At 38.7% G+C, this 21440-nt stretch overlaps 1 protein-coding gene across 1 annotated transcript in view; it reads right to left on the bottom strand.

The window, feature by feature from the left end:
* Positions 1-21440, bottom strand: part of SOX5 (SRY-box transcription factor 5) — a 786191-nt gene that overhangs the window by 699359 nt on the left and 65392 nt on the right. The window contains exon 2 of the mRNA XM_062194939.1: positions 19532-19597. The gene's annotated coding sequence lies outside the window, so the exon portion shown is untranslated. The remainder of the gene's footprint in view (positions 1-19531; positions 19598-21440) is intronic.

The following is a 21440-nucleotide window of genomic DNA, read 5'->3' on the forward strand; positions in this document are numbered from 1 at the left end:
GAGAAAAGAGAGTGAAGATCAGGTTCTCAAAAATTTCTAGCAAGTCTCTTCTCCTGCCTTCTATGAGTTAAGGTGGAGGTAGCATGAAAAGACCTTGGAGAAAGCAAGCCAGAGAAAATAATTCGTACATGGGTTGCTTCAGTGTCTGGCCCCAAAGTCAGGCAGATCTCATGATCCTGACAGCCCAGGTCCTGCTTTTGAGCAGTTCCAGTAACTTCATTTCTGTGTTTTTCTCCCTTCCTGAGTCTGTACTTATTTTCCATGGGTTTTACCTCCATTCTGCTCTCATCAGGCTTTTAACCCTGGCTGAGAATTGAGTCTCTTGGGATGGTCTGCTGCTTCTGTCAAGTCTCCTGCTATTCAAGGCCAGTTTATCAGTTGCAGTGCTGCTCACTCTGCGGATGACACTTTTCTATTCGGTGCACCCCACTATTCCCTGGAACCCCCTCCACTGCCAACACCTAGATACTCCTATCTCTCAAGATACTTCCCTGCTGTGAAGTCATGTGATGCCTTGCATGAGTGAGATCCGTCACAGTGCTACGGCCTGCTCCTATGTCCTACTTGTGGTTGGTGATTTTCTCAATTACTCATTGTCAGCCTTCTGTAGTCTCATTAACAACAGATCCCAACTATGTCAAGTATAGATGAGTGGGGATGGCATGAAAATATTGAAGTCTTCCATTTTTTAAACTTGTGTGTCCTAGATATGAAAAGAAGATGAATTAGACAAAAGCAGAAGAATTAGTATTGGGGAAAAGAACATTCCAGAGACTGTGACTTGGGAAAAATCAAAGCTCCATCACACAAAACAAACAAGCACGTTTAGTTTTAAGCAAGAATCGTGGAAAGCTATGAAGAGTAACTTCTAATAGAGAATTATGCGTCAAACGAATCTGATGGAAGACAAATTATTAATATGAAAAGTATTGTATCTGCATTATAATTTAAAGTTTACAAGATAAAGTATTTTCTACCACTTAGGTCTTGAGTTCGGTGAGTCAAATATATTAAGAATCATTGCTATTCACAATGAAAAAACAGAGACAAGGAAGCTAAGCAACTCATCCGTTTGGAAACGATTGAGTTTGTAAGAGCCAGGATTCAACAACAGCTCTTCTGACTCACGGGCTTATGCTTTTCCTACCATAGAATGCTGTTGGCAGGGTAGGTTTTAGGATTAATGGATGAAATTTATGCTCCAGTTAGGACTAAATTACTGTGAACTTTTAAAATCATTCTTCTTGTTGAATAAATCAAATGGCAACAAAACTAAAAAAAATCATTTTCAACCCAGTAGGAATATAATAGGATAAATACTTGGTACTGTATTATTTTGGACCAGATGAAATATCTTCAAGAGTGATACATCAAATGCAGTTCTTTTAATATGGTTGGCATCCAATAAATGTTGATTAGAGTTTTATCTTTCTGTAGATTACAAAAAAATGATCATGAGTGAAATATCTTACTCAAAACATAGCCATCAAAATTATGACATATCAAAATATTGCTCTTAAAATCAGAGATATATCCTTCTGCCTTACAAATCCAAATTTAAAGCACTTACCAATGGGGGAAAAAGATTGACATTTAACATGGAAATGAACCATATAATTCTTAGGCTGAAAGGAAACTTTCCCAGTTATTAATTCTAGATAAATTTACTCTCTGCCATGTATCTTCTCTGCCTTCAGGTGGTTTCTTGCAAGGTGCACTTGAAATAAAATCCCATAGAGCAGCCTATGTCTGCCTCCCTGTCTGTTGCTTCTCCTGACATTATTTTTATTTGCTCCTTTATGTGTATCTCTTAAACAAAAACTTTACCTAAAATAAAAAAAAAAATACATGGAACATAAATCATTTAACGCAGACTAAACTAACAGACATCTAACAAAACTTTTGGGTTCTATTCCAGCCCAGCCTAAGGAAGATTAAAAGCACACCACACCTTAAAACCAAAGAACAATACACACACACACACAAAACCTACCAGTCTCTACTTCCAAGTGACAACAATAAAAACTCCAAACAAACAAACAAACAAAACAGAAGCTGCAGGGAGACATTAGGAGGCAGGATGTAATTACCCGATTTGGAAACTGACCAGGACACTGTGGTTCAAACTCTTCTTGCTACAACAGTTCTAAGGAATCTTTAATGACTACAAATGGTCAGGACCTCATGTCCACATCTCACATGAAAGATGATGACAGCCAGCGGTAAGTCCTCCTTACCCGGGGATTGGAGTCAACCCTGACTCAGAGTATAAAAGGCCACCTACAGAAACTGCTAGCAACATTTGCTATCCTTGGCTGCTTTTGCAAACCAGTCCACATGAAGCAAATTACTTAAATATCTCAAGTATCACTGATACATTTTAACAGAAACACACGGTGCTATCATTCCTCATCTCTACAAAGAATAAAGTTATACCCTTTCCTTGCATAAAAATTATTAAATCCTAGTCTTTAGCTAATATTGAGGAACGAACACTCATGTATCAGGTAGGCATTAGATGCCTATTGTTTAATCTATGCATGCCAACTATCACAGTAACTTATTTTTGCCTTTTATATTTTTTAAGAAACTGATTCAAGTGCAGTAATTAAAATACATTACAGTAGTGCAAGTGAAATTTGGAAAACTGCCAACGTTTTCAAGAACTTATAATTTTCTTTTTCAGAGGAAAAAGTAGTTTTGACATCTTTGTGCAAAACAATCACTAACAGTTACTTACAATTTCAGGAAAATCACTGTTTTAATCATGACCTTTCAGCTGTCCTTGATTGAAAAAAAATTGGCCACCTACAGAAATAATTCTGTTGGGCCCTCATCTCTCTTCTGATTGACGGCCTCATGTGGCTCTGCATGTTCACAATTATAAATAAAACTATATAAAAGTGGCACAGCTTAGCTTCCATCTAACTGGGTAAGAATAAAACGGTTCTAATTGACAATAGAAGGGACTTTCTTTAAGTGACATCTTTCTCATGTACCTGTATAAAAATCAAATGCTACATTTTCTCTGATTAAATGTGTATTCTTTTGGTCACCATTCACTATAACCATTAATTTAGCATCCATTGTGTAAAGGGCACTGTATTACACTCTGTTGGGGGTGATGGAATGTGAATAAAACAGCTTCTGTTTAGAGAACCTATTATCTGATGAAACACTCAACCAGCTAACACATCATAAATATAGGACCCATACATAAAACGTAGAATAAAATCTGCATGTCTATACATTTGCATAAAAACTGGGGTCGATCAAATACACTATAAAGAAATGTACACTTATACTTTCAAACAATAAATCAAAAATATTAAAGCTGTTTAAGTATATGTGTATCATGTCACACTAGAAAACTCTTTGCAAAAATATTAGAAATCCTAAAATGTTAGTCCAAAACCTCATCCTACTAGTTAAAGGTTTCCCACCTACTGTACAAGCAACAAAAATAGAACTGGCATTCGGGACCCCATTAGAAGTTTATTGAAGCTCTGTGAGGTTGGAAAGCTTTTAGGAGTTCAGTATAATCATTCAGTACAATGAAAAAAAAATACTTCAAAAGATTTTCCCTTTGTATGCAATTTCTATGACTGATCTCCAATTTACAACCTTATGCTGGACCTAGAAATTGAACTAATCAATACAATTATCTTTCTGAAATCTCTTTTGTTAACTACAGTAGTTCACAGACCAGAAAGGATGATTGAGATTCCCAGATAGTAAGTGCTGTGGCAAGATTCAGCTAGGTTGAAAGGCTGGCATTAGAAATGGGCATGATATGGGCTCCAACACAGTGTTTTGAGGAATTACAAAAGTTAAGTAAACCTTTTCCTTAAAACTCAAAGCAATTATCCTCTTATTAGTCATCCTTCAATTATATCGTTTCATAAAAAACAACACTAGCAAAGTATTTATCAGATCAGCTCATGAATAATGAAAAACATCATCCCATGAAATTTCATAGTTTTAAAAGAAGCAAACTCACATTTCCAGAAACTTCCAAATCATCCATAATCACTAATTTAAAAGAATTCTGCTCACTTTCTGTGGCTGAATTTTCTAATGCCATGATCTCAACAGATGAACTAAGAGGAAACTGAGAAAAATTATTCAGCTAATTTAAGACCAAATCATACTTGCACATGAGCTAGTTAAATAATTAGAGCAATCTATTTTTATATTAATTAACTTCACCAAACATATTTCCTTTGTGCATGAAACAATATTTGGTAAATTTAACATTAAAAATGGGGATGAGGGGGCATTTTCCTAGTGGTTCAGGTGCCTGCATCCCATATCAGAGTCCCTGGATTGGACTCCTGGCTCTGTTGCCTGATTCCAGAGACAGTGGTGATGGCCTTTGTGACTGGGTTCCTGATACACACGTGGGAAACCTGGATTAGGCTCCCAGTGCCTTAGTCTGGGATCCAGAGATGCTTGTGGCCCTTTGGGAAGTGAACCAGCACATGGAGGCTCGCTCTCCTCTCCATCAATCCATCTCTGACTCTTTGACTCTCAAATAAATAAATTAAAATTTTTGAAAAAAAAAAATGACTGTTCCAGCCATCTGGGGAGTGAACCAGCAAGTGGAAGATCTCTCTCTACATATGTCTTTCAAATAAAAACATATATAAAACATTAATAATAAAAGAGGAAGTTTTAAAGCTATATGACATATATTACGTGTTTCTTCTGTTGATAACCCCTGATGTCAGAAACCCACTTAGGAAGCGAAGCCAAATTTGAGAATACACAGAGTATTACGAATTTGAAAAGTCTATAAATTCTTGCTTAGATAGAGTTCAGCCAACCAATATCCTCAATTAGAAAACATACTGATATTAGGAATTACTAAGAACCTAATTCTCCCAAAAATGCCCTGGAGTGAGTAACCTTCTTAATGGCTTACACAGTCCCCATATATAAGGCTGTTCGTAAGTATTTATTTGGTTTGTGCCAAGCTTTGTGTTGTCTGCTGTAAAGTGCGTGGTTCTTAGACTCAAAGCAGCTGAAGATCAATTTGGGATCAATACACCACTATGTATGAGTCACACTGACAATTACATGATAAAACACTAACTGTGCACATAAAAGAAACAGCATTACATAGTTAGAATTGTGAATTATCACGCTATTGTAACGTACTTTATGAAATAAAATCATGAGTAAGTCCTCTACATTATGATAGCACTTCCTAAATGGAGAAATTTGGTAGCAAAGAAGAAAAGATGATCAGGTAAATAATTTCCACACTTTAGACTTTGCTGTGTCTTCAACTAATCCTTTCTCATGCCTTAAATGTCATGTTTATATTCAAACATTAGAATACTCAGGAATGGGTAAGTTCATGGAATTTTAATATTTTGAAGTTGGAAACATTGCTTCCTGCAGATAATACTCTGATTAGCATTTTTTCCCACCAGAATTGAGAATGAAGATGTACAAATCAGGATGACCTATTCCATGGAAAAACATTCCCAGCAATTTACCATTTCTCAATGAGCATTTTGGAAATAGATAGAGAATCCAGTCAGTTGATTCTCTAAACTTACATAATGTTGTTTTAGTTCTTCATTCCCAGATTAACTTAATATTATCTTATTAAAAAGATTTATATATATTTATTTGAAAGTCAAAGTTGCAGAGAGAGAAGGAGAAGCAGAGGCAGAGAGAAAGGTCTTCGATCCACTGGTTCACTCCCCAGTTGGCAGCAGTGGCTGGAGCTGCACCAATCCGAAGCCAGGAGCCAGGAGCTTCTTCCAGGTCTCCCACACGGGTGCAGGGGCCCAAAGACTTGGGCCACCTTCTAATGTTTTCCCAGGCCACAGCAGAGAGCTGGATCAGAAGTGGAACAGCTGGGACTTGAACCTGTGCTCATATGGGATGTCGGCACAGCAGGCGGCAGCTACCCACTACACCACAGCGCCGCCCCCAACTTAATATTATCTTAAAAGTAGGTCTGTGTTAAAACAAAGGGGTCTTCAAAAATTTCATGGAAAGTCTGTACTATGAAAAACTAAACACAGATTTCAAAATATTTTTGTACCATAAAAATGTTATCTTTTAACCCCACTTTCCCATGAAGTTTTTAAAGGACCTTTATATTTTATGATGATTCTGTACAAAATTTTCCATCAAAAGATGGACATTTTTCCACTCAAGAGACATACAAATAGTGTGTGTCTTTTAATAAATGTAACTGTAGAGGACTCCCAACGGAAAATTTGTGGTTTTCTTTTTTAAATTTAAAAAAAAAATACTTTGAGGTGGGTGTTTAGCCTGTTGCTAATATGCCTGGATCAGCACCTGGCTCCAGCTCCTGACTTTAGCTTCCTGCTAATGCAGACCCTGGGAGGCACAGGCAATGGCTCCAGTAAATGGGTTCCTCCCACCCATGTGGGAGACCTGGATCAAGTTCCTAGATCTCTGCTTACACCTGGTCTGCTCCCAGCCATTGCAGGCGTCTGGGGAGTAAATCAGTGGATGAGCGAGCTCACTCTTTTCTCTTGCCTTCTCTGTTTTCTTTCTCTCTCAAATAAATAACATTTTTGGAGAGTAAATTTTAAAAAATCTCCTACCCCTATTCTTATGCTAAGACTGAAAAAGGCAGTGTTGCAAGCTGTTGAGAGCTATAGTTTAAATGGTGCCTGGCTACTCAATACCTCTTCCCTATCTTATTTTTGATAAACAGAACCTTGCTTATAGCCATGAAAACCCTTAGAAAGAAGCAGCCCTGACTGCTTTGGCCTTGCTACTCTTTGCTCCTTGAGCTTCTCCCACTTCCTTCCTTGGCCAAAGCGAAAGCTAGTCGGCTAGCACCCCACCAGCCATTGTATGAGCATTAGAATAAAGAGGCAGAGAAGGGGAAGTTAGGAGTCTGGGTCCATGATGGCCTGGTACAACAGCTGGGCTGGACTGCATCTGAATCTCTTGAATTCTGGAACAAGGACAGACTATAAGCTACTTTCACCAGGTTTCTGTTGCTTGAAGCTAAATATAATTCCTTAGTGACAGGGTCCCACTGTGCTCCTGGATTGCTTCTCTCTCCCTCTCTCCTTCTCTCTTTTGGTCAACTCACTCATCTGTAAAATGAAGATAATGGTGATACTCGGCTCAAAGGACTGCTCTGATAATTAACATAATCCATCTAATACACATAAAACAAGACCTAAGTGTTTAATAATAACTATTTATTATTACTAATCTTATTGAGCTACTCACACTGTAAGTGAACAGCTCATTCATTGTTCAAAACTAGACAAAAGTGAGCAACAGGGTGTGGCACAGCCACCATTCAAAAAGAGGACAGAAAATCAGAGAGAAGCAGTGGAGAAAGAACTGCAGTGGTTTAAATTTATGGCACTCTTTTCCATTTGGATAAAGATGTGCCATCTTCAATCAGATCTTTAGGATCTGAGAGTCAGTTCCATGAACTTTTCTTCACAAAACTTAAACATATTCTCTGGTTGTTTTTCTGGCTCTATTTATGAGTTTCTTATGGCTGTGCTTACATCTATTGTTTTGGAGAATAAAAACTAACAAGGTCCGGGTGGGCATTTGGCACAGTAGTTAAGACTTCACTCGGGACATTGATATTCCATATCAGAGTACCTCGGTTCAAGTCCTGGCTCTGCTTCCAATCCCAGTTACCTGCTAATGTGCATCTGGAAGGCAGTGGCTAAGGGCTCCAGCAGTTGGGCCCTCGCCACCATGTGAGTCTCACATTGAGTTCCAGGCTCCTGGCTTCAGCCTGGCCTAGCCCTGGCTGTTGTTGGCATTTGAGGCATTGAATGAGAGGATGGAAGCTCTCATTCTTTCTGTGTCTGTCTCTCCCCTCTCATCTACCTTTCAAACAAATTTTTAAAAATAGCTAATACACTCAATGTAAACTCACGAGGACCTCCATGAGACCAGGGTTTGTCTTTTCTATCTACCAGTGAGGTCTCTAAATGACAATCTAAGGAGAGATAACCTGATGTATGAAGTCTCCTCATTTTGTGTATAATCTTTCTCATTTGGGTCAGAGAAACGACAGGGGAAAACCCTGTGCTCTTACAGTAGAAATATCACTACAGATATGCAATCACAAAAAATCTCCAAAGTTTTTGGCATTTCTCAACTACTGAGAAGGAAGAATCACAGAACAAACGGACCTTAATGCTAATATTAGATGGCCCTGTATTCAAATCCTGTAAGGCAAATCTGGAGCAGAAAGGATGGATGGGATGTAACAGAAACCCTTTGATTTTTAGGCTCTGAATTAAAAGAGGACCTGAGGGCTGCTTCCTATGTGGCCTCAGTAAGATAAGACAGGCAGCCCTGAATTTATCACACAGTCAAGTGAAGTAGGGAGAGAAGAGTACAGATGCACTTGTGCAGAGGCCCAAGGTCTGAAAGACTGTGATGTCCTCTCTCCATCCCAAGGTGTGAAAGGTGGTCAAGGGGCTGGAGACATGAGCCACAGCACAGCGCTATGCCCAGGACATGAGCGATGGATGCCCAAGATTAGATACCACAATAGGACATTTGTTCAACTCCTCTGCTCCAGAATAATGCAAGGAAGTGCTGAAAAGTAGAGATCACTTCTCACCTTTTCCCTTGTCCTTAAACAGCTACACATATCAATATCCGTGTCCCGGCACCAAAATGTCAGATAATTGCTTCCTGACCCACAATTAAAGCATGCTGCAATTTTCAGTCCTAACAGCCAAGTCTCTCTGAGTCATACATTGAACCAATTAAACTTAGAATCTCTACGTCTGAACGGATGACTTCTAACGTAAAGGGTGAAAGCTCTTGCCCTCCACATCCAATCATATCACTGTTTGGTAAATGAGGGGGAGAAGTTCAACTGAATGGCTTGGACCAGAGCCCATCCCAGCAGATTGTGCTGGGTAGAAATAACACTAGTCTGTCTAGGTAAGATCAGTGCCAATGGTTCCAACTAAAATTAGAAAAAAGGAGACAGTACCTTGGCTCAGGCTTATGTTGGAGACAAGACTCTAATTCCTGCTGAAGCCAAATGATGGCAATTCAGTTCCTGCCTGCCAGTTGCAAATCCCTACACTACCACTGCAGTACTAGGCAAACGATATTTGCAATCCAGCACACTTAACATCGAGGTGATTTCTTAGATTAGTCACTTAGAAGGTAGCTACTCAAGGGCTGCTAACTCAAAGGTGCACACGTATTTATGCTAACAGAAGAAGTTAATTTCGACAGCCACAGGCAGACCGTTGAACAGAAAGAAGTAGACCCCTATAGATGTGAGATGGATAAAGGGCATTATACACTTACCAATTTTAGAATATAGAACAAAACAAAAACCCAAGGACAGAATGACCCCAGTGCTTCCAAAGAACATTATCAAAAAGACCCCCAAACACTTCTCATGCATTTCAACAAATACGAATGTGCTCTAATCTCCTATGTGTCAGGAGGCACCATGCCATCGTGGGAAGAAAACTGGGCCAGGAATCAGGAAATCTGGGTACTTTTTCTGGCTCTGTCACTTATTAACTGTGTAAAATGATTCAGAATTTAACCTCTCTGTGCCTCAGTTTCACGCCTGCAAAATCAGTGACTTAGATAAGCAACATCTAGAGCTTAGTTTCTGCACTGCTCTCTCAATCATATCACCGATTTGATTAAATTTTAAATTTTGTATGATTTTTTAAAACACATGCTGATATTAAGGTTTTCATAAATATAAATGCTGGTTTCTTACAAAATATATACAAGGATATTTCAAAAATTTTATGGAAAAGGCAATTAGAAGATACATTTACTTTGGTGCAAAAAGTACTCGAAATCCATGCATAAGGAGGATCTTGAAAAAGTTTACGAAAAACATGTTTTGAAAAAATACATGTGATTTCACATTTGTTTTATGCCAAAATAAACTTATTTTTCAATTTCATTTTTCCATGGACTTTTTAAAGTACCTTCCTATATGTGTGACTGATTGAATGAGACTGTTTCTAATGATAAAAAAAAAAATACTTTTCTGTGATTTGATTTATTCTACAATGGCAGTACACACGAGAATAGACAGGGACAATATTTGGTGTTTTTGCAGATATTGTGACATTTTTAGCAAATATCAAAGCCATGTAGCCAATCTTACATTACTGGAAGTATTCTTCAGGGAAAGCATGTATTGCCCCTGGACAGAGCATCTCTTCCAGCGTCCCAGAGTGATTCAGGAAGCTAAAGCTCCTGGACTGTTTCAGGTGCTGGATGAGACCACACACTCAGAATTCACCCTAAGTCCTCTGCCATAATTGAAAGACAGTTTTCATTCTATCTTGGTATGAAAATTCTAATCTTGCCCCCAACTCCACCCCCAAGATTCTCAAGCAATCCACAGAATTTTATTCAAATCACCCTTATGCTCAAAATGCTAATCATGATCTCACGAGAGCACTGGAACTGGCTTGCTGCTCAAGCATCCTTTGGATCTGACCTCTTGCATTGGTACCCACGCTGGGAACTGGACTTCAGTGTCCCTAGGCAGTGCTAGGCTGTTTGAGAACTACCTGCACAGAAGACAATGGATGACACGGTCAGGGAGATTACCAGTTTCCTGACTGCTGGCATCTCAAGTTCTGGTTTTATTTCTGGCACTAACTTTAGAGATTCTGGGCAAGTCCTACACTCTCTCTGTTAAATGCTATTGATTCTGACACATCTTGAGTACATGCACTATAAGAGCTTTATATTCCCACGTCTGGCAAATATGTTTCTACTCCACATTTTGAACTAGTGTGGGAAGAAAAATTTGTATTTTATCCTGTTTTAAGTCAAAGACCTCTTTGAAAAACTAATGGGATCAGTTAATTTGTGCTCTTTTCTCACAAGAAAAATACATACAGCTCAATAATCTTATACACAAAAATGTCATGTAATTTTAGGAAGTACTCTGTTACTGAAAGAAGTTTCATGAACTCAAGTGAACACTGGTTTAGAAAACAAATCTTTTTGGGGCCGGCTCCATGGTGCAACAGGTTAATCCTCCGCCTGTGGTGCCGGCATCTCATATGGGTGCTGGTTCTAGTCCCGGCTGCTCCTCTTCCAATCAAGCTCTTTGCTATAACCTGGGAAAGCAGTAGAAGATGGCCCAAGTCTTTGGACCTCTGCACCAGCATGGGAGACCAGGAAGAAGCTCCTGGTTCCTGGCTTTGGATCGGCACAGCTCCAGCCACTGCAGCCATTTGGGGAGCGAGCCAAAGGAAGATCTTTCTCTCTGTCTCTCCCTCTCACTTTCTGTAACTCTACTTCTCAAATAAATTAATAAAATCTCAAAAAAAAAAAAAAGGAAATCTTTTCTAACTTGTTAGCTGAATGGAACTGGAAAGCTATGAATCTGTGCTTCTTTAAAGCAGGTAACAGTATCTATGTCTCTGCTCATCTCTTCTATCTATTGTAAACTTGACATTTTTTAACATTCACACACGAAAACAAACTGGTGGAACACGGAACTCTGCTACTGTGAATTGCTGCTGATCCTTTACCCTAGCTTTCTGATGCTGTCACAAAGTATTAGTAAGTACTAGCCTACCGCACTGGCCCCACAAGCCTCAGGTGGTGTCAGCCACCTGACTTTGTTGTTAAGTTCATCTGCCCTCAGACACTGGCCAGCTGCATTTGCACTGTGCCCCTCCTTTCTTCTTAGCTTTGATTTCATAACTCATCTCTTCACACATACCCATGGCAATTAACGTACTACTAGCTCTGCTTTCACTCTACAGAAGTACTTTTATAACCTGGGGTTTCACATCTACCCCAACACACTTGATCCTTCATTGGCATTAAATCTTGATCTTCACGAGTGCTTCTTAAAATTATTTTGGGGCTCCAAACTCATCTCTTCTCTCCTCCACTGGTGTGAATAATTAGAAACCATATTGCTAAAAGCAGTATTCCTATTTTATTGGCAAATATACTAGCAACATATAAAAGCATGGTAAGTACCCTCAAGGCTTACTCTGTGTGTGCTAAGAGCCAGATAACAGAATCAGACCCAATTCACTCTGTTACAAACCTACTACTCTCCTGCAATTTTTCCCTTCTTCCTTCAGTCATTCAACATTATCATTTGTATATAGTAAATGCTCCTCTTTATGGTAACAAAGAAGAATGACAATGCTTATATACATTTTATTTAGAGCATGTATTTAAATTTTTCATTTCTGAATTTAACATTTTATTATGAAGTAACTTCAGGCCTGAAAAAATTATAAAAATCATACAAAGGGTTTCCACATATCCTTCACCCAGCTTCCACATGTATTAACATCTGAGAGAACCACAGTGCAATGGTCAAAAGCGAAAAATTAAGATTGATGCAACACCTCTAGCTGACTAATAGCCCTTACTCAAATTTCAACAACTGTCCTACTTGTGTCCTTTCTTGGACAGTAAGCCAATATCTAATTGTCACATTTTCTTAGTCTCTTTCTCTCTAGGACAATTCTGAAACTCTCTTTGATTTTTTATAACCTTCACACTTCTTAAGACTATGCCCAGTTATTTTGTAGTATGTCCCCTCTATCTGAGTTGTCTGATATTTCTTCATAATTAAATTATGTTCATTTTTTTTTGGGGGGGGGGGGACAAGAACATGATAGGAACTGATTTGTGTGCCTTTCTCAGCAAATCATATGAGAGCCACTTGATGCTGATAAATCCCATGGCTGGTTTGATCATTTGTCTAAGGTGATGTCTGCTAGGATTTTCCACAAAAATTATAACTTTCTCCTTTGGAATTAGCAAGTAAGAGGATATTCTTTGGTACTGTGGAAATACCCTATGGGTCATTATATTTTCTGTTACTAATTTAACATCCACTTAATGAGTCTTCCCTGAAACAATTATTACTGTTGTTTTTACTAAATGGTAGTTTTTCCATTCCTGTTATTCTTTTTTCTTTTATTAATTTGCATTTTACTGTTAAGAAAGACCATTCCTTTCTCCTCTGTTTATTTGTTAAATAACTGTTACAACAGCATGAAGTCAACTGAGTGTAAAATACTGCACTCACACTGCTTTCTCAGGTCAGTGTCCCAGATCTGGCCGCTGGAAGCCTCTTGAAACAGGTTCCTGTGTACTTTCAACATGTTTTTCCAAAATTTTTTACTTTGCTTCCTTTATAGCAATACAAGATATTCCAATTTTCAGCTGGACTTTTTCTGGTTCCAGCCTAAGAATCAAATCATCCAGTTTCTGTAAGTGTTTCTGGTTTCTTTGGCAAAGAACATAACCAACACCAGGATCTTATCCCCATTGGGATGCTGCTGTTTCCAGACTCTTTATCGCAAAGAATGAGGGATACATATGTTAGTTGACACATGCACACCCTTATTTCTTTGATGCATCTATTATTTAATTGATATCTCAGATCTGGTCCAACAGAATAGGATTCATATCAATCCTACCCATTCTTTCACGGTGACAAAGATGGCTCGTCATCCACAATTCTAGGATGTACTTAAAGGACTCTGAGAAACGTTAAACCTCACCCCTGTGAAAAACTGAATCATTAACCTGTATCTTTGAAAAACAAATACTGTGACTGCAGTAAAGTATTTCTTTTTTGCTTTTTTGGTTTTTGGTTTTTTAAGCTTAGAGTCTAAATTCCAAATATTGTTTGCACAAACTACTTAGGTTCACTCTGCGCCCCATCTCCTTTAAGTGTGATTCCTATAAATACAGTTCAATTTACTTGCTATGAGGGTTCCTCAAAAGAGTCACAGAAAATCAGAATTAAAAAATAAGTCGCTTTGGTACAAAAGTAGTTTGACATCCGTGCATATCCTTCTCATAATATTCTCTCACAAACTTTATAAACACCTCTCATAATTTTTGCATTTCACTTAGAGTTCTCCAAGACTCCAGCTTATTTTAATCACTTGCTTGCTTTTTTGAGTTTCTGAAACATTATCCCACCAACATACATTCAGATACATCTTTGAATCCATTCTATTCCACTGGCATTCTCTTCACCCCTCCCCTGGGCCCAACTTACGTAAGTCAACAATTTCATGAGTTTCTAGTTTATCATTCCTATTTGTTGATCCCCATTAGCAGGTACATGTGTGTTTTCTTTTTGTTCTATATGACATTTTTAATCTTTTTTTTTTATAGGGTAATGCAGCCTGGAAATCACTGTGCCTGTCCATTCTTTCCACAGCTGGCTGGGATCCCACTGTTTGGAGGTTAAGGATTGAGCTATGCTGTCATGCATGAGCATGTAGGGAGTTTTTAATATGTCACAGTTACGAACAATGCTACACTCAATAACCTGGAGCACATGATTTCCATATTGTTGAAGTTATGCCTTGAGGATAAATTCCTAGACATGGGGTTGCTGGGTCAAAAAGATTTGTTTGATATCACCAAATTCCTCTCTAGAAGCTTCTATCACTTTGCAGTCCTATCAGCCAAAACAGGAGAATAACAGGAGGCTTTCTACTACCCCCAACTCATTTTAGCAGAGATGCTAGCTAGCATTTGAGTGATTAATCAACGCTTACCTTGTCTCACTGCTTATGGATACCATCTAACAACAGTTCTAACAATTAAGGACAAGGTTTTACAGGAACAGAGAGAATGAGCTAGGGTGAAAAAGAAAATTACTCTTGGGAAACAAAAATGGTTGACTTTGATCACAAGAGTGCAGATGAAAACTAACAGCGTGGTGTCCCGTCTTTAAAAATCTGAACAAACCAAGAAGATTTTGCAGTCGTTTTCCCCATGGCCAAGATGAAGCTGAGCCTCCTCTGCATGCCCCAAGAGCCACACCTCCACTCAACAAGTGGCAAACAGCACTGAAGTCATCGGCTGAAATGTCTGTTTTGCACTTAACTTTTCCGTTTTGAATTAGGGACCATATAAATCAACCTATTTGTCCCAGCTCCTAGCACAATGTTCATCCTGTAACTTCCCCTGATAACATGTTGTCAGTAATAGAATCAACCGTTCCCCCCACTTACTCTGTGCTGGAAGCCACCCCAAATGCCTCACATGCATCTCCTCATTTCATTCCCATAACAAACCTGAGAGGCTGGTCTAATTACTATCCCCATTTTGCAGCTGTGGACAGTCCGTCCTAGGGAAGACTACTAATTTGCCTATGGGGGAATAAAAAAGAGCTTGGATGTGAGTGGGATTTGAACTGAGGTCTCGCATTTCAAAGCTCATGCAGCTTTGCTTCTAACCAGAAGCCAGAGGACGACAGGGGCTTTCAGGCATCACACTTACTAGAGGCAGATTCTCACTCTGCCTTCAGCAAGCCAGAGCCAATTCTATGGAAGAATGGCATGTACTGTGTCACCACTAAAAAAGAAAGAAAAGGTGTTGGTTTTAATGGATTCCAAATAGATTCTTAAAAAGCTTTCTGAGCGTGGCAAACAAAGCACTGGCTCTCCCGGAACACGTGCACATTTATTATACCGTTGTGACTGCGGTCTGTGGACCCTAGGAAAAGAGTGTTTGAAAGACGGAAATGTGATTTCCTTTCTGATCGCAAAGGAAAAAGAAAAAGGTCTTGTGGCCTCCTGTTCTAAGTTGGGTCTGGAGGTCAAGTCTACAGTTCCCAGAACTCTATCACCAGCATGTTACATTTCTATAAAAGTGTTACAGAATTTGACACTTCATCCAAACACGTGGTATCAGCTGTAAGACACATCTACATCATACCTGGAACCAATGTGCCCTCATCTCAGATGTAGCTGAAAATCAAGCCCCACTTTTCCTCTTAGAAATGATAATATCACATTATTTAGATAAGTGCCACAAAATTATTATTGAAATTCTGATAGCATTTGCCTTACTGGTAAAAGAAAATTACCTGTAATGCATAGTTTAAATAATTACTTTTAAACAAAAGCTTCTTTTCTGCATTGCTTATTTATCTTTAGCGACCAACTCAGCAGGGCTATGTGTTTTATTAAAATTGCCTTCAGACTGCTAATGGCAGGGCGTCTGTTAGCACAGGAAAAGTGATGGCAGTTTGACTCCTATTCCTAATATTGGGAGTTAGTCCAGACACTGAAGAGCCAGAACTCTGCTGTGCATTTGACTATGTTATCAACACTTTCCTTGCTAATGATACTAGTGACAGCATTTCAATATGATGGGTCAGACTTAAATGGGAAAGCTTATAATTGTGCTTACAGAACCAAAGGAACCTCCCCACCCCCCATCCCCTTTTATCAGCAGATCAGTTGGTATTAAGCTTCAAGATGGGGAATTATTTGGTAAGCTTCTGTTCAATATTGTTTTTTTCCTTCTCCACCTTCCACCTTGAATGGGGAGCCTCCATCAGCACCTGATAGCTGCTCCTTCAGCGAATGACAACTGAAAGCTTTCCTGTGGTGTGACTGTGTGCCAACTACCCAGCAGAAGGTCACACTGATGACTTCCCTGTGGCTTTTATTTTCCCCAGGGAAATCCACAGCCAGGGCTGACTGCTTGCCAAATCCGCTGAGTGCTAACAACCCAGCAGTGCTAAGAACCCCCCATCTTTCTTGGTGGGAAGCAGTAAGCAACTGTGTTGAACACCTGTGTCAGCTCCTGTTCCTGGGGACACCCCAGGCAAGCACTCAGGCAGTGTTCAGAGAAAGGGCTCCTCTTGTCTAGCTGGCACTTCTGCCCAAAAACTTCTCAGTAGTCACATGATCATAGTTAGGTTTGGCAGATCTCTACAACACCACCAGAGTATTTAACTACTATAAAGAGAGAGAGACAGAGATGGAGATGAGTTAAATCATTTGTGAGTCACACATTTTTCTATAAGCATCCAAAGGAAGCCAGCATAATGAGTCTTTCCTGTTACTGTGTAAGGCAACAGATCCTTTTACAGTTCTTCCCCCACTTGAGGAAGATGTAGACTGAGATGTGGATGGACAATCAATCCAAATCAATCCATCTTTTCTCTGTAACTGACAGAGCAGACTGTGCAAAGTTGAATAGATGGAAATGCTCATCAAGAAATGAGATGGAGGAAAGTCAAGCTATATTGAGACAGACTGTCCATCACACAATAGGAATACATGGATGAGTATACAAGTGGTTCTCAACACTTCACTAAACAGGACCATCTTCCAGAAATGCCTGTATTCCAGTATGTCAATAAAGCCAGCTTTAGTGCTTACAGCCTGCAGCCCTGCCCTCTGTGCATAAGAAAGTAAACATAAATGGACAAAGCTGATGAAGCAATGGGATCAGTGTTCAAAACTGAGAATCTCTTTCATTTCGATTATTCCACACGATCTTCTCCAAAACCGCACATGGCATTCAGACCCTTTCCAGAGTATTTTCTCAGCCTGGATGCCCTTCCTTCCCAAGGGAGCCAACTTTCACCACCAAGCAGAAATTCACTTCACTGTCAACTCCCATGCCAGGTTTCCTGGCATGGCATGGTTCCTCAATCCATCAACAATGTATTTCCAATAAAAAGAATCGCAAAACACTTCATGGCCCCATACCAAAATGACCAGTAAGTCAATAAAAGACCATTACTTGTTGTCGTTTCTATTTCAGTTACTTAAGGTTGAAATTAATCCCGTACTACTCTGTGGTGTCCTGAAGCCTTGCCCAGTACTACACTGAATTTCTGCTTATATCTGTTCCCAGCTGTTAACACCTCAGTCCTGATGACTTTAACTTCTTGGTTGATGACTTAGAATACAGAAGAATTCTCAACAAAAATTATATTAAATAATCACAAATAAATGGATATATATACTTTTGCATGTATATTCTGATAGTAAAAATGGTGGGAATACAAGCTTAGGTAACAAATATCAATATAACACAAAGTGAAATAGCAATATCAACTGTGTTCTAAAATTATAAGTTGATGAAAATAGCAAATGTGATGATACTTTATGTGGGTGCAAATTGTCATGTGCATAACAATTTGTATTCCTTACCTATAAGGCAACATCATGTGGTAATTCTACATCATGCCAAGAAACAAAGATTTAGTTCTGTCACTTGTATTCCATCTGATAATGGGTGGCAGTTTAGGCTTATGAAATAAATGGACTGGAACAAAGCTTTTTATCTCTTGAGACCTATGAGATGTTTGTCTTTCCTTCCTGATTTTGCTTCCAAATACACAAAACTCAAATAATCAATGTATTCAATTTAAGGTCCACATTTCCATCAGAGTTGGAAACAAAGAGTATCCACAACTTTTAGGTTCCGTTTCATTTATTTGATTTTAGTGTTGAGTGATATTATAAACCGAAAATTTAGCAGGATTATCAGAAAATTCTTTATGAAAACACCACCCTCAAAGTGGCTCTCAACTTTGCAAGAATCAGTGCAGACATAATTACAAAATTACTTGAACAAAATATTCAAATACAGCTTTTTGCAAGATTCTTAATTTAGCTAATAGCAGAGATTTGAACATATGCCCTATACTCAAAATTATCTTTTCTTTATACTGGGGCCAGTGATCTCTCAGGATATACACCAACAAAAATCTGTCTAAATCGTAAAATTCATGCTGGAAAATAACAAAATCTCTGAAAGTATCCAGTGTGAAGAACTTTAAGCTTCACTTCTGTTGGAGCACAAAATTTTACTTGCAGAGATCTGATAAAACTGTAGGACAAAGGCATTGATCTCTTTGTAATGAGAACACAAAGGCCACTGGTAGCTGTTCTAAATGAGAAGTGGATGAGAAGGAGCAGAGATAAACTCCAGGGAACAATGAGAGGGGTAACAGAGAAACAAAGTCCCCATGTCTTCTGTAAACAGCAAAGCAATAGTGGTTGTCAGAGTTGTAATCACTGATTAAGATAACTGAGAAATGACCTTGAACTAAGAGATGAACACAACTCGCTACACATATAATGCTGAAAACAGAGGCCAGCCTGGCTCCCGCTCACTGAGGAGTGTGACCAATAGCAAAACTTGCTCCCAGGAGACCTTTTGACTCTCTAGAACTTTCTGCTTATACAGACATTGTCTGTTTTAATTAACCTTTGTTGTATACATGGTAGCCAACATCTCAGAGTTAAAACCGGTGTTAGCAGCCAGATGAACTTTGAATCAGAGTGTCAAGAGCTTGTAGAGATGGACTTGAGTAGAGTATTCAAGAAGGAAGGACGCTCGACTTTCAGGACTCAAGTGTTTTCCTACTACCGCATATAGTTATTAACATTTTATATGGTTAAGGATTTCATTCTGGCGAAGTCATCCAAGAATCTCATTTCAGAATATTTTATACAACATAAAGAGTAATAGAAATCAAGGTACTTGTGTATCTTACAAGGTTAAAAAATATTTTCTTCTATATTTTCAAAGTTTCTTTAAATTATTTTTCATTTTCAAATCCTAAAAGAATAGCTACATACTAGGCTTTTTATATGGGGTGTTAGTCAGGATTTGTGAAAATGAGAATATTCCCCAAGTAAGTACATATAAGAAATAAGCAACTAACAGATTTAAGAAGTGCAACATTGATGGCAGAAAAATAAATAAATGATAATGTCCTGACCTGCTGGATCTTCCAGGCCAACCAATCCTACTCTGATGTCCTGAATATTATCTATTTCTTCCAACACTAAAAAGAAAAAAGAGAAGGACAAAAACTGTTAAATAGAAATCACAGTAATTGCAAAATATTCTGGTGAAAAAAATTAAACATCATAGAGTTAAAGATTTCAACTGCAAAATTTTGAAAGAATTTTTTTTTTTTTTTGATAGGCAGAGTGGATAGTGAGAGAGACAGAGAGAAAGGTCTTCCTTTGCCGTTGGTTCACCCTCCAATGGCCGCTGCGGCCGGCACATGGCGCTGATCCGAAGGCAGGAGCCAAGTGCTTCTCCTGGTCTCCCATGCGGGTGCAGGGCCCAAGCACTTGGGCCATCCTCCACTGCCTTCCTGGGCCATAGCAGAGAGCTGGCCTGGAAGAGGGGCAACTGGGATAGAATCCGGCGCCCCAACCGGGACTAGAACCCAGTGTGCCAGCGCCGCAAGGTAGAGGAGTAGCCTGTTGAGCCACAGCACCAGCCAAAATTTTGAAAGAAATCTTAAGTTTCTTCATAGCAGTTTTTTTCTAGACAAGATTCTTAACCATATAGCAGTGTGTGACTCATAGGACTGTGTCAGTTAATGACTGATGACTGAATAATTAACTAAAAACCCAATTTTTATTAATGACATTACAGGATATAATGACAAGTAAAATGTAAAAATATGATCCATTTATTTTTGAGCCATATCAAGTCACTTTTAAAATCTTAAGCATTACTAATTCATTTATATGAGCCTATACGTATGTGTATAAATGTATATGCTAAAGATATATTTATATAGAATGTTCATGGGCCAAGCCTTAGTGAAATTGGACAAGTATAACCATTTATAGAGTCCATAGTGATTAACTTAAAATATACTTAACCATACGACAATACTTACAGCTGCAATAACTTATGAAAAAGAACACTTCTAATGGGTACTAACCTGATTAAATATGTATTTATTAGCACTTATAAAAACAGGGTGCTAGAAGGTACTAAAATACTAACTTTATATTAGATTAGAGTTTTCTAGGTTAAAAACAACAACCAAAAGAGCAAAACAAAACCATAAACACCCAACTTTTTTTTTTCCCTAAAGACATCTTTTATTTAAGGAATACAATCTTGATGCATTTCTTAAGTACAACTTTAAAAACATAGCGCTTCTTACCACCGTACCTGCCCTCCCACACCTCTTCCATTCCCAGACTTATATTTTACTAAGATCTATGTTCAATTAACTTTATATACAGAAGATTAACTTTATACTAAGTAGAGTTCAATAAATTGTATGAAAAAAAAAACTGTTCCTCAACAGTTAGTCACTGCATCTCAAAGCTGAATTCATTTTTAAGCATTCTTTTTCTGAGAAACTTAATTAACTTTAAAGAAGAACCCAAGAATGATACATCTTTTGGGAGCACTTCGACCTAACTATAACTTATGAGACATAAGACTATCCTCCACATAATACACTAAAATGAAGTAAACCTTTGAGAAGAAGTTTTAATATTTTTAAAATTTTTTTAAAGATTTTTTTAAAATTTATTTGACAGGCAGAGTTACAGACAGTGAGAGAGAGAGACAGAGAGGTCTTCCTTCCATTGGTTCACTCCCCAAATGGCCGCCATGGTGCCAATCTGAAGCCAGCAGCCAGGTGCCTCCTCCTGGTCTCCCACGTGGGCGCAGGGGGCCATCCTCCACTGCCCTCCCAGGCCATAGCAAAGAGCTGGACTGGAAGAGGGGCAACCAGGACTAGAACCCAGCGCCTACATAACAACTCTTTGAGGACAGAGTTGAGGCAGTCCCTTTATCAGAGCCAGATTCCAGTGTGTTAGTGACAGAGCTAATCACTGGTCCCATTGCGGGGAGGGGGGAGTTTGCAA

The sequence above is a fragment of the Lepus europaeus genome, chromosome 6 (genome assembly GCF_033115175.1).
Source record: "Lepus europaeus isolate LE1 chromosome 6, mLepTim1.pri, whole genome shotgun sequence".
NCBI classification, from domain to species: Eukaryota; Metazoa; Chordata; class Mammalia; order Lagomorpha; family Leporidae; genus Lepus; species Lepus europaeus.